The sequence below is a fragment of the Trachemys scripta genome, chromosome 2 (genome assembly GCF_013100865.1).
Source record: "Trachemys scripta elegans isolate TJP31775 chromosome 2, CAS_Tse_1.0, whole genome shotgun sequence".
NCBI lineage: Eukaryota > Metazoa > Chordata > Testudines > Emydidae > Trachemys > Trachemys scripta.
The window spans coordinates 83,848,173-83,862,797 of NC_048299.1; positions in this window are offsets into that span (position 1 = coordinate 83,848,173).

Genomic DNA, 14,625 nt, shown 5'->3' on the forward strand with positions numbered 1-14,625 from the left:
TCCATTTTAATGGGCTTTAGATGAGCTCCTTACACACTTACTTTACCTATTTACAATAACAAAAACAGCTTGTATCTACTATCCTCATCTTCCCTTCAGCTTATCATTAACAGGCCAATTTCTCATAGGCATCAGACAGATGTGAGGAGAGATCTGGAGAAAGGACAATGATCTCTAATGGATCAGTTCAGCGAGGGCATTCCATGTGTTAAGGGCCAGTGTGGAAAAAAGACATGGGTGAAAAAGTATCAGAGGGGTAGCCCTGTTAGTCTGAATCTGTAAAAAGCATCTGAAGAAGTGAGGTTCTTACCCACGAAAGCTTATGCTCCCAATACTTCTGTTAGTCTTAAAGGTGCCACAGGACCCTCTGTTGCTTTTTATGGGTGAAAGTGCGGAATGGGTAAGTAAATTAAGTGGCAGTCCTAATGATAAGGCCTCAGTTACAAATACCTCTAAAGCCCTCAGTAGAAACATAATCCTGTACCACTAGAAAAAAAACAAAACAACACACAAGAGTAGAATGAGGAAGGGGCTAGAGTAAAGGAGCTTTGGCAGTTACAAAGTCAATATTTACAAAAACAACAAGGAGTCTGGTGGCATCTTAAAGACTAACAGATTTATTTGGGCATAAGCTTTTGTGAGTAAAAACCTCACTTCTTCTGATGCATAGAGTGAAAGTTACAGATGCAGGGATTATATATTGACACATGGAGAGCAGGGAGTTACTTCGCAAGTGGAGAACCAGGGTTGACGGGGCCAATTCAATCAGGGTGGATGTAGTCCACTCCCAATAATAGATGAGGAGGTGTCAATTCTAGGAGAGGAAAAGCTGCTTCTGTAATGAGCCAGCCACTCCCAGTCCCTATTCAAGCCCAGATTAATGGTGTTGAATTTGCAAATGAATTTTAGTTCTGCTGTTTCTCTTTGAAGTCTGTTTCTGAAGTTTTTTTGTTCAATGATAGTGACTTTTAAATCTGTAATAGAATGACCAGGGAGATTGAAGTGTTCACTTACTAGCTTATGTATGTTACCATTCCTGATGTCCGATTTGTGTCCATTTATTCTTTTGCGGAGGGACTGTCCGGTTTGGCCGATGTACATGGCAGAGGGGCATTGCTGGCACATGATGGCATATATAACCTTAGTGGATGTGCAGGTGAATGAGCCCTTGATGGTGTGGCTGATGTGGTTGGGTCCATTGATGGTGTCCCCAGAGTATTTATGGGGACAGAGTAGGCAACGAGGTTTGCTACAGGGATTGGTTCCTGGGTTGATGTAAGCGAGCACTGGCCTGCCTCCCAAGGTCTGTGAGAGTGAGGGATCATTTTCCAGGATAGGTTGTAGATCGTGGATAATGGGCTGGAGAGGTTTTAGCTGGGGGCTGTATGTGATGGCCAGTGGTGTTCTGTTATTGTCCTTGTTGGGCCTGTCCTGTAGTAGGCCCAACTAACTCCCTGCTCTACATGTGTCAATATATAATGCCTGCATCTGTAACTTTCACTCTGTGCATCTGAAGAAGTGAGGTTTTTACCCACGAAAGCTTATGCCCAAATAAATCTGTTAGTCTTTAAGGTGCCACCAGACTCCTTGTTGTTTTTGTAGATACAGACTAACACGGCTACCCCCGATACTTGAAAGTCAATATTTGCCAACCCTTAAATCTGCCATCAGCTGTTACGATCTTAATTCAGAAAGTGAGACTTTGTTATAGAGAAGACAATTTTCACACATACTTAAAGAGTAACCTCCTTAGAAGTTTCACTAATGTTTCATACTTTTTCTTTGATAATTAAAGATATTCAGTTTTAAGGAAAAAATTATCCTGATCCTGTCCCACCCTCTTTCCTCACTTGATCATGCAGTGCAATCATCATGCTTTATTTGTAATATGTTAATTTTTGTGATAATAGATGGTGATCTAACTGCAGGGTGAAGCATGGAGAAAAAGGCCCTCTCAAATACAAAGTAAAAGCAAGAGAGAAAGTGACTTATCTTGAAAATGATATGTAATTTCTTTTTTGTTTTTTTGAGTTGATTCCTGTAAAAAAAATTCACCTACCGATTTTGTGGAATTGATTGTTTAGTGGGAGTCTTCATAAAAATATTAAGAGCATTTTGGTTTGGTTTAGCTGGTGAGAGCAACCGTCTAACTTCTATAATATCCTTTTTAATATGAGTTCTTCCCAGGTCTGTTTAGGCTGGCTATGTAGAATCTTCTGAAATGTTCTAGCTCTGTGTGGGATGGCTTCTCTGGCGATGTACTGCTAGATGTAGGAAAAAAGTTTTCATTTGTGTTTGTACATTTTTTTATGATGAAGTATTGGTATTTGCGTAATGTTGTTCTCTTCATATCATAGGCAGCACATTTTTCTTTAATGATGCAGTCAAAAGTGTGTCCACTTGAGAGCAGACATGCATTTTTGTGGTTTAAAAGGGGCAATTGTTTACTTTTCTGAGAAGCAATACACAGTATCATATGCAAACATTCTGTAGCGGTATGACATGCAACAATACCAATTCATAATACAATCTCACTGATAGAAAAGTGGCTGTTCAGCCACCTAACAAACATTTAATTAGAAGCATGCAAATGAAAAGATCATGTTTGAATCTCTGTTTTGAAAAGGCTGAAAATACTGTACAGAGAATGGTCTGAGTCTGTAAAACTTCTCAAATTGCCACTGAAGTAGCTTCCAGTGTTATTGAATTATCAATTTTCCCCCACTAAAAACTGCTGGATGCTCATACTTAATTGTATGTTGTGTTTAATACTGCCTGTAATTTTTGTGGTAATTTGAAAGGTGGATCTCTGGAGAGATAGGGATAAGGAGCCGTATGACCCCCTGGTTCCAAACAGGAGAAATGGGATTCAGCAAAATTCTAAACACTTTCTAAAATATGTTGACTTTTTCATAGAAAGAATATAGCACACACTCTCAAAAAAATCCTTCCAGTGTCTGGAATTCTAAGTTTCTTTTGTCATCTCATTTAGTAAAAAAACTCAAGAAAGAAAGAAAGACTGGAAATAAACTCGCAGGTCAAACAGCATATCAATTTCTCCCCCCCCCCTTTTTTTTTTTTATTAGAGATTTTCAAGGTGAACATGTGTCCAATTAAGGCCTTGTCTACACTAAACATTTTTTCTGGACATTTCTTACTGTAAATACTATTGTTTCATCTCCACTGGGGAGAATTTGAATGTAGACCAACTGCTGCTGGTGTTTTGAACTATCACATCATCAAGGCCTGTTCTGAACAGCACCAGATAATACAGTGGTGGCTCATCTACACTAGCAATCTCACCTTTGCTACCACGCGTGGAGAAATTTTAAGTTTAAAAAAGCTAATGTAAAAACAGCTAAAAATACATTTGGAACAAAAACATCCATATGCACTTCTACCACTACATGTATGTGAAGAGCCTAGCTGTGACCCTAAGAACTGCCTTTGGGAGGAAGCTATACTGAACTGCTTTGTTCTGTTTAAGCATTTAAAGGGTGAAATCTGCATTCTGCTTAAACAGAAGATCACACTGGGAAACGTATCCTGTAGGAATCTTATACATTGATTAGTGGGATCAGTTTCAGTTATGACTTGGTGTCTGTTTCCTGCAATAAAGTTCTGATCCCATGTATACAATTTTAAAAAGAGACTTTCACAGTGAAGCAATTTTGAATAGAGAGAACATACAAAGAAATACATTTGCCTGGGGTTGGTTTGCTATTAATCAAAATACTTGATTTTGGATGAGGGTTCTCTGTCCCCCTCACTTTGGCATTTCTCTTCTTGCAGTGAAGCTTTAGCTCTGCGTTCTGATGTTATAATTTATTGATAAAGTTATTGTGATGTCACACATTCAATAACACTGGAAACTACTTCAGTCCAGTCTGTGAATTTGGTAGGGCCCTAATCATTGGAGAGTATGGAGTAACTGTTGGAGGCGATTACACACAAGGTGAAAAGCTGTGATCAAGATATTATAGATATAACATAAAATCATAGACCAAATATTGGAAGAAGCATGCAGCCTGGTATCCGAAAGTCAAAAGCTGTTCTTTCTACGTTGTGTGTCAACAGTAAGAGATTTTGTAATTGCTACTCGGTTGACAATTTTATTGATGATACATGAGTCAAAGTAGAATCCAGCTTACTGTTCCATAACAAATCTCTTTAAGGAATAAGTCTCAAATGAGTCTGCAGGACTAGCAGGAGTGAAAAGCAGTTAACAACTTATTTTTTTCTCAGAATGAAGCAGACTTGTCTAAACACACAGATCTTTTGAGTATGTACATGATTTTTATTTCATAGTTGCTTTTCAGACCATAATCACACTTATGTAGGAATTTTATTACAACACAGTTTAACCTGGCTTCTCAATACTAGTGGGTTTTAGAATGTATTGAAAGTCTAGTGGATCTTGTTATTAGAGATAGCCTAGCCCCATAAATGAATGTAAGCCCAGTGTAATATAAAGACTATATTTTAGTCTTATAATATTATATAAGCCCAAATAATATAAATTACTTCCACCCAGTGATGGAAGAGCACTCGTAAATAAACTAATAATCAGCACACACGTAAGATAGTTCTACTGTTTCTTTAATCCCTCCTTTTTGTATCTTACAAATGGACTACTGCTGTACAATTCTCCTCAAGAAATAAGTCTGAAATGCACACACTGTTCGCTTAACAAAATACTCTCAACCAACTTAATTTACTACCCTTTGATTTCAGTGGAGCTTCCCTCATATACTCCAGCCATGAATCTGGTTGTCTAATGTATTTTACTTTAAAAAAAAAATAAATCAAATAATTTTTAAAGGTGTAAAGCTCACCTTAGACAAGAGGATATGTTGGTTTCCCATTAAATATATTGTCCAGGTTACTCAACCTGACTGCTACATGTTGTTTCTTGTCATCTGTGCATTCTCTCCTTTTCACACTATATATATCTGACATTAATTTACAGCAGATTCCCTGGAGGTAAGGTAGATACTTCATTTATACATTTGGTGTTAAATTATAGGAGCAAGGCTACAGTAAAATATTTTAATTTTAAATTTGTCAGGGATTGAAATGCATTTCCCTTGTGAGAAATATTAAAAGCTGAAAACTCCCAGAGGCTAAATCGGTTTCATCTTCCTAACACTCTTCATGCTATAACCATTGGCACAGGTTCAAATGCTTATGGGACTGATTTTCACATGATCAGTAAAGCCAACTGAAACTGTGAAAACTCAGCACACTTGAAAAATCAGGTCATTACAATTGAATGCCCCATTCCTACTAAGAGGTATGTAGGAGTTTAAGCATGTGAGTAATTCTGTTGATTTCAACTGGACTACTCACGTTAGAAGTTAAGCATGTGTTAAAGTACTTGCAAGACAGGGGCTTTAGAAGGTAAAATTTACTAATAGGGTACATAGGCCAAGGTCTAAGACAACAGCAGTATTGTCAACCCATTATTTTAATACATGTCCTGCAACATTTGGTATTTTCTGAAAGTCCCAGCTCTTAAAATTATGTGAAGCTAAGAATTGCAACTTTTTTTTTAATTAGGATGTTTCTGTCCTTCATGCTTTCAGAGAATTGCTGGAAAAACATGACCCCTAAAGACTCAAACACCAGAATTCAAATAAGAAGACCCCAAAATAGTTACTTTATGATCTCACTATTTTTTATCTAGTCTCCTGATTTTGGGAGCCTGAACTGTGATTTTTGAATGCTAGGGATTGTCACTATTGTAACAGTAAACAAATGTCAACATTTAGAGATCAAGAGAAAAAAAAGTCATACATATGATTATTCCTAACACTTTTCCCCATTCCATTTATATTTAAAGGGACTTTCAACTTAAGATAAATTTCTCTGTAAAATTTTACCTACTGAAGTTAATATGATATGTTAACCTATAATATGTTAATCTATAATGGTAAACAAAAGAAAAAACATATATTTTTTCCATTTGTTTACATTGTTGTGAAATATGCATAGTCATTTTCACTGTTTATTGAGGGGCTTCCCCCAACTACCGGGAAGAGAAGAATTTTTAGAAAACTAGTAAAGTATAATCAAAATACAAGAAGTTTTGGTAAAGGGACTCAAAAACATGTCTAGTACCTGAAAATACTTTAAGCAATTTTTATTGACTAGCTTTCAAGTTGACAGTTTCCCTTTAACTCAACTGAGTATTGAATTATAGTGCCCCAGTAACAGACTACTTGAACTTTTGTATCCAGTGAATTTGTGTGTTTATTTCAAGTTGTATCTGTTTGTAGAATTCTCCACCCCTAAACTGGAAAGTATAAAAAGTGTGAGGGCCAAGTTTTTACATTCCTCGCTTAAAGTGTAGTTTTACTCTAAAGAATGATTTATTTAAATTGCATGTGGGGTTGCGTGTCTATCTTCTCAACTATTCATGTATCAAACGTTTAGTCTGTAAGATGTTTTTTCTAAATGCCAGCCATGTAAATAGAATCTGGGTTTTGAGTGGTAAAGTGCATTTTTTCCATCTCATACATCAGCATTAATAAGAGTTCTGTAGGCCAAATTATGTCCTAAATTACATGTATGTATTACCATTGTTTTAAAATCTATGGCCTCACTGACACGTGTGCAATTCCATTGCCTTCATTGAAGTTGCCTATGTGTAACTGATTGAAACTTTTAGTAAAAAAGTCTGATGGTGCAAGAAAAAGGAGCTTAGGGTTTTTTTAGTTGTGTGACAATATTTTTACTGATTTTTATTCTTAAAGCCAACACAAGTCAGCGGATCTGACTCAGCATATACAGTGAGGTTTTACTATGTTTAGTATAATTCTGCTCTGAAAAGTGGCTATGCAAAAATGACACTTATTCAAACTTGCTTTCTTGTTCAAAGAGCTAACTTTAGTGATACATTTTTAATGTTTTTTACTCTGGTTAGCACTGCAGAACCAGCACAACTAAGAGAATGAGTTGGATTATATTTCTGGTGTAGATTTGTTTATCAACTTCCAATTAAAAGCCTATTTGGTCACTTACGCAACTCTGTTGATGGCAATGGAGTTGCACATCTGTCATTGAAGCCATAATTTTTAAACAAAGAGAACGCACAGGTATAATTAGGACATATTTTGGTCTGCAGAACCTTTATTACAGGTGATGATGCATGAAAAGGAAAGAACTCTGCTTGACTCAGAGCCCAGTCTGATTTTTAAAGGGCTGGCAGCTGTAAAAACAGTTTTTTACTTGTAAACAGAACACATCTGATATAAAAACGATTGAGACACACTAAACATATAGCCCTACAATGCTATTTTTACAGTCAATTTTCAGAACAGAACTACACTTTGAGCCAGATCCTAATTTGTCATATATCAGCATGGCTTTACTATTTTGTTGCTATGTTGATTTACACCAACTGAGAATCTGAACTTTAAGTAGGGTTTAGAGCAATATTTTTAGTCTTTGCTTCAGATCACCCAAAAAAGGTTAAACTATCACTGATTTAAGGCATCTTTCAAAGTAGCAAAAATAATCCCTAAGCATTTAAATAAACAGAGCATCTAAATCTTAAGTACTAAAAACATTTTAAAAAGAGGCTTAATATCTAGTGACAAACAATGTTTTAAGCAATTATGCGTACACTCTCTGTGGTTACTCACTCTTTGAAGATATGACAGTATTCCATTGACTACCCATTACTGCTTTCCTTGTTTCAAAATCTGCTATAAATGAATTGAATTGTCAACTGATCAACATAAGTAAGATGAAGACTGCCTGTTCAAATAGTTGCCTCATTTCCTGGAGGTAATGCCAGAGTTGCCAACTCCTGATAACAAGAGACATCTAGGTTCATTTTTAGAACAACCAAGCCTGCTGTTGTGTGTTTCCTACTTTTGCGTGTTGGGGAGAGGACGTTTGGCTGGGTTGCTTCTAAAATCTGATCCCAACATAGCAACTTAAAAAACAGGCAGTAATTCCTGCTTTAAATATGAGAGCTCTGGGAGCAGATTGACTTAAGGTGGCTATTAAGTACATGTATGTTACAATATGGCTGCCATAACTGTTAACTGTGCTCCAATCATTTCTATTACTCTACTCCAATATATTTATGATCATAAATATCCATATTTTCAACATTTGAACTGAGATTAGGGACACTCTGTGTAAGACAGGGTGGATGGAGAGAATCAGTGGTTCACTCATAGCTATGAGAATGTGATCTCTCCTCAGAAATACAAAAAGGAAAACATAATTAGAGTTAAAAATACCAGTTGAAAGAAAGGGGAAATGCAGTAAGGCGCAGCTAGTTGCAAAATAGCCACTTTAGGGATGCAGCTGCTTGTGTCTGCCAGCTTTAAAGGGCCAGTCCCCAGAAAGGCATGCTGGGAGAAAGTTCCTATAAGAAGGACAACCCTGAAATTGAGAGGATTAATAGGGACCAAATAGCTACAAAGGAAGATCCTTTTTCTAAACTACTAATCAGCTGATGATATATTATTAGATGACATAAATAGCTTTAGATACATTTCAGTTTTTCTTATATACATTTATTCTCTTTGTTTCTATATTCTTTTGGAAAACTATTGCAATATTAAATAAAAGTTTGAGGGGAAAACTCCTTGCTGATATCCATCCTATGGGCCAGAGCCACACAAATGCTTAGGTAAATACCCTCTAGACGTTGGCACCTAAGTCCCAGTTTAAGGCTACACTTTGATCCACAAAATTCTTGCTTGGCTGCTGCTGAACCCTGTAGGAGCCTAAACTCCTTTGACATCTACATTTTCAGAGTAAAAGTTCCTGAGGTGCCTAAGTTTGTGCAACTGGAAATGTGCAGTGCTACCTCACTCTAGGTGTCCAGACTCCTATCTCTTGCCTAAGCCCCAGTGTGATCCACAAACCAGGGAAAGATAGGCAGGTGAACACCTATCTTGCCTGTGGGGTGTGATCCAATAGGCATGCTCAGAGGCAATCTACAAGAATGGGTTCCATTCAGAATCTGTCTGGAGGAGGAGCTGGGAGCAGCAGCACCCCTCTCCCCCACCCAACTTTCAGCCTGGTGGTAAGCCTGTCCACCCCCCAAGAATGTGGGAAATCCAGGTTCAATTCCTCTTTTAGGTAGAAAGCGAGAAAGTATTTAAACAGGAGACACTGATGTTTGTTAGGAGAGTGCTATAACCCCTGAGCTATGAGGCCTCCCTCAATCTCTCCTACTGAAGCACTTCCATGGTGTGAAAATAATTAAATAGTCTAGTCATTGGAGCAGGGGGACTGGACCCCAGATCGTCCATCTCCCAGGTGGATGACCTCACCATCAAGCTACAGAATCTTTCTTGCACTTGCTCTCTGGCCCAATGACTTTTTAATTATTAAGCCACAGTGGAACAACTTCAGCAGATGAAACTGAGGGAGCCCATCCTCACAGAGGCTAGCTTAAGCAGCTCCTCATCCAGCAATGCCCCTCTGCCATGTACACTGGCCAAACCGGACAGTCTCTCCGTAAAAGAATAAATGGACACAAATCAGATGTCAAGAATTATAACATTCAAAAAGCAGTTGGCTCCCTGGCCACTCGATTACAGACCTAAAAGTCGCAATATTACAACAAAAAAACTTCAAAAACAGACTCCAATGAGAGACTACTGAATTGGAATTAATTTGCAAATTGGACACCATTAAATTAGGCTTGAACAAAGACTGGGAGTGGAAAAAGTAAAACTATTTCCCCATGCTTATTCTCCCCCGCACCCCCCAGTTCCTCATATCTCCTTGTCAATTGCTGGAAATGGGCCATTTTCATTACCACTACAAACAGTTTTTTTTCTCTCCTGCTGATAAAAGCTCACCTTAACTGATCACTCTCCTTATAGTGTGTATAGTAACACCCATTGTTTCATGTTCTCTGTGTGTATATATATATCTTCCTACTGTATTTTCCACTACATGCATCCGATGAAGTAGGCTGTAGCCCACGAAAGCTTATGCTCAAATAAATTTGTTAGTCTCTAAGGTGCCACAAGTACTCCTGTTCATTTTGCATGCTTGTTTTTGTGCCTGTCATTCTAAGGGACTTATCTCCCCCCATTCATTATATAGGGACCCTAGTTACCTAATTCAGTCTCTATGAATTACACTGTTGTTTCAGTGATTTCCTAGGTGCCTAAAAGTTAGGCATTCCAGTGCTTTGTGGAGGCAGGCCTAAGACTTTCCTTTCTTTTGGACTGATTTGAGTAGGTTATGAGCACCCTAAACTCTTGCAGATTTGAGTCTACTGCTGCTCCCATCAAAGTGAATATCAAAAGTCCCTTTGAATTCAAGACAGAGCTGAGAGTGCTTTTTAAATTCCAGTCATGACTGTTCATAATTTTACATCAGTGGAGTCTCAGTAAATTTATTCTTATGTTCTTATGGCTTTGCTTAAGGGATCCCCACCAGATCACCCTTCCTTTTAGTTGTTCCTTATTTTATCTAGGTTTTGACTAAAATTTATTGCCTTACTTGGCACCATTTCCAGAATCCAAGGCCCTGACCCTCGCTGCCTTCCATCTTATTTCTCGCTGCCTTCCATCTTATTTAGTTATTTCTCATTCTTTGCACTAATTTAGCCAAGGTGTAAATGATGATATGAGATATAGGGAATGGAGAATCGGTCTTTAAATTATTTATGCTGGTTCTTGAATACTGCACATAATATTCTAAGGACTAAATTCTGTCCTCACATGCATACATGTGACTTGCATTGATGTTAATGTATCTGAGGGCATTATTTGGCCCTATATATGTTATCTCAAGCACCTTGTAAAGAAGAGTAATTTTCCAATACTACTTTTCTTTATGTTCTAAAAAAAAGTGCCTGTTTCGCTGATGCCGAACATGTGCTACTTAACTATACAATCAGAAGAGGGCCAGAAGGGCCATTTGGCCTGGGCCTCAAGCTCAAAGGGGGCCTCAAATTTTTTTCAGTTTGCCTGCATCAGTGGCTTCAGGTGAATGCACCTTCAACGTGTTGAAGCAGGTAAAGAACTATCATCGTTCAGCTATGGGTCAACAGCGTCTGAATGGGCTCACCATGCTTAATATCAACAGTGACATTGCACGAAAGCTAGATTTTTTCCCCTCAATAATTAGTGCATTTGCACAGAAAAAGGCTAGATAAGCATTTGTTAAGTAAAAAAATATGCAAGTTATGTCTCACTCTTTTTTTGGTGCCTTATTTTGTTTTAACGTGTCATCATTTTTTATTTTTATTATGGCTAGGGACTCTCAAAAGCTGGAGGTGGCCTGGGCCTCTCTGGACCTCTGAGAGGGCCTCTATACAATTAAGTATCGATTAACTCAGTGAGACCACTCATGGGGAAGGCAATCAGGAAAAGAAAAATACTACATGAAACATTTTCAGTATAGAAAGTTAGAAAATACATTCTTAAAATCAAGAATTTGAGTTCTTGTGTAGCAGTGTGACAGCGGACAGCTTATATATTCAAACTAACAGTTAGAAAAGCATTTTCTGTTCATATATCTGAGTTTAGCCAAAAGGAAGTTGTGCTCTCCTTACAAGTGATAAAAGGCATATTTATAGTACTGTGATTATGAAATATTGACTGGTTGCAGCATTTTTCTCTGGCCTTCATTATTTTTTCTGCACTCAGTATGCTAGTAACTAATGAGAAATGAAATGGGAATGGAATTGTAAGACTAGCTTGATACTGTGTCTCATGGCAGTTTGAAATGGATGCATTAGAAGTGTACAAAATTATAACCATTACAACTGGTGTAAAATGTTTTGAGATTTATAGTGGTTTTAATGGGGGTACAGGTGCTAACATAAGGCCCTACCCTAAATGTCACTTAAAATAAAAACTACCAACATTTCCTCTTGGTCTTGTGGCAGGGAGGGGGGTAGAGAGTGAGGGAGGGAGGGCAAGCATACAAAGGGGGGGGGAAATCAATATATCCAAAATGAGGATTGCAACAGAAGATTTAAAAGTCATCTACTTAGGTGGGCAACTCACCAACAAAGCCAAGTGCTAGGTGTGTTTGTAGGGTACATATGTGGGTATGGTACTATTCCTCCACTTTGTCATTGTGATTAGAATAAGCAGAGAACCACTTATGCAATCAGTCCATGATAAGTGAAAAGATACCAAGGTAGTAATCCTGAAATGATCTAATAGGACCTCCCTCCTCTCTGGTATCTCTAGAACCCATATCACTTTCCCTTCACCAAGTCCATACTAAACAGGGCTGTTAAGATCATTTAGGGAGCTGTGTGTGGCAATTTCCTGCAATATCCTTGAAAGACCTTATTGTATTAAGTTTATGTATTATTGTATGTAACCTCTAGAAGGGAGAGGTGACAGATGTGAGACCTGAGAGTTTAAAAGACTATATTGAAAATGTGCCAGACAAGTATGGACTTTTAGGCCAATAAGTGTTAAGTGGATTTCCTGGGGAATCCCTGGGGGGAGGTTAATGCAAATCCCCCAACTTCAGTTATGCAAAAACCCAGCCTTTTAAGCTATTCCCTGAGGAGAGGGTCATTGTCTGCTGACTACCTGATACAGAAGGCCAAGCTCAAGGGCCCAAGCTTATAAAAAATAGCTGATCTACTTGCAATCTGTTCTGAAGCTAAAATGGATGAATTTGTAACCTAGGGGAAAACCTAGTTGTGGGTTTTGAAGGAGTGACACCCACCAGAGCCTGAAGCTGGAGTTGCAGGGATATCTGGTAAGCATTCGGTTTGTTTTCTCTGTAATGCTTTTACTTTACAAATAAATATGCTTGCTTAGAAAGGGCTGTGTGGTAACTTATAACTGCAGGTAATACATTGCTTTCTCTCTGAGGGCAATGACCAAAGTGCAGATGCTGGCCTTTTTAGGCAGTCTGGCTTGCTGGGGATATCACAGTGTAAGGCAGGAGCTGTGCACCCTAGGAAAACCTTGGCCAGGAGGGAGTGAGATGTGGCTCTTGTTCCAGGAGAGATGATGGCTGTGAGCCAAAAGTGACTGCCCTGGGTGGACCATGGAGGGGGATTACAGGTACAGTTACCCAGCATCATAGTTTCAGGGTATCCATTAGTTATTTGCTTATTAATAATATTTTGTGCTTTTAATAACATCTACCATCTCAAAGCACACTACAAACATTAGTGAATTATGTCCCAATCCTGTAGTGAGCTCCACATCGGTGGATCCAAGCATCTGCCAGGGGGGCTTTGCATCTGCCACAGTCCTCATACTTGGAGCTCAGTGCAGGATCGAGGCCCTTATCGTTGCAGGACCCCTACTAGTTAAGTATTTTATAGATGGGTAAATATGAGAGATATGCAGAGCGTTAAAGGGCCAGATCGTAAACCCTCTAGTGAGCAGTGACTAAGCGACTTGCACCATTATTTCCTTTGACTTCAGTGGCACTACTTACCTAAGTAGCTGCTCACTAGTGGAAGTAATGGGCTCAGAATCTGGCCCCTTGTTTCACAGGAAGCCTTGGCAGAGCTGGGAATAGTATCAAACTGCCTGAAACCCCAGTTGTGTGTTTTAGCCACATATAGTATAAATAAAGCAAAACTTCATTTGCTTTTTTATGCCAAGTTAGTTTACAGTATGTTTTAAATGCTGTAGCCTTAAACCGAAACTGGTGAAATTGTCAGCATAATTCTAAGAAGGTATTTTCACAGTCTGGATTTTCTGATCCTGGCCTCTACTTGTTTGTATGCAGTGCACACACATACTTTGAGAGAATGATTCTGTTGCCTTGTCATTAGGGTACCTTTCTGGGAGGTGGGAGACCCTGGGTCCTGACCCCCTGCACCAATCATGATTTCATTATTTATCCACGGGGGAACAGCTTCAACAGGGGAGACTGAGAACACCTTTCATCAGAATGTCTCATAGCTCAGTGGTTTGAGCATGCTCCTGAGAGGTGGGAGACTAGCTGTTCAAATCTTTTCTCCGCCTCTGGCAAAAAGAGGGGAAATGAACCTGCATCTTGCACATTCCACCTGAGTGCTCTATCTGGGGGCTAAAAAAGTTACAAGATGAACACCTCCTCCAGTGAGATTCTGAATGAGACCCAATCCGGTAAGTGGCCTCCAAGCACACTACTGGACTGAGCACACACGACTTAGGCAGCTGAATGCCTATCTTCCTGACATTCATAGATCGCTCTGGAGTTTAGGAGGGACATAGGCATCCAAACGTCTAGAGGGAAGCAGCAGTGCACATGCCCAGAGGTAGAAACATAGGTGCCTAGAAAACTTGTACCCTGAAAACTTAGGCACTGAGAGAGTTTAAGCGCCTACCAGGTTCAGCAAGAGTTTTGTGGATTTGGAGACAAAACTGGGCCTTGGGTACCTAACTCTGGGGTTTAGGCACCTAAGTACCTTGATCTGAGCCTTAAACTCTGTGCTCAGTTTATCCATCTGTAAAATAGGTATACTATTTATTTCACAAAAGTGTTATGAGCTCTAATTAACTTGTGTTTATAAAGAACTTTAAGATGATCAGATAATAAGCACAATTTTAACTTATTATTATTTTTACAATACTGGTCCTGTAACAGGTCAGCAGAAGCTATACAATATAAACTAGGGGCTCTAAAGAGACATTTAAAGAGTAGGAGATAGATTTACCCCACACC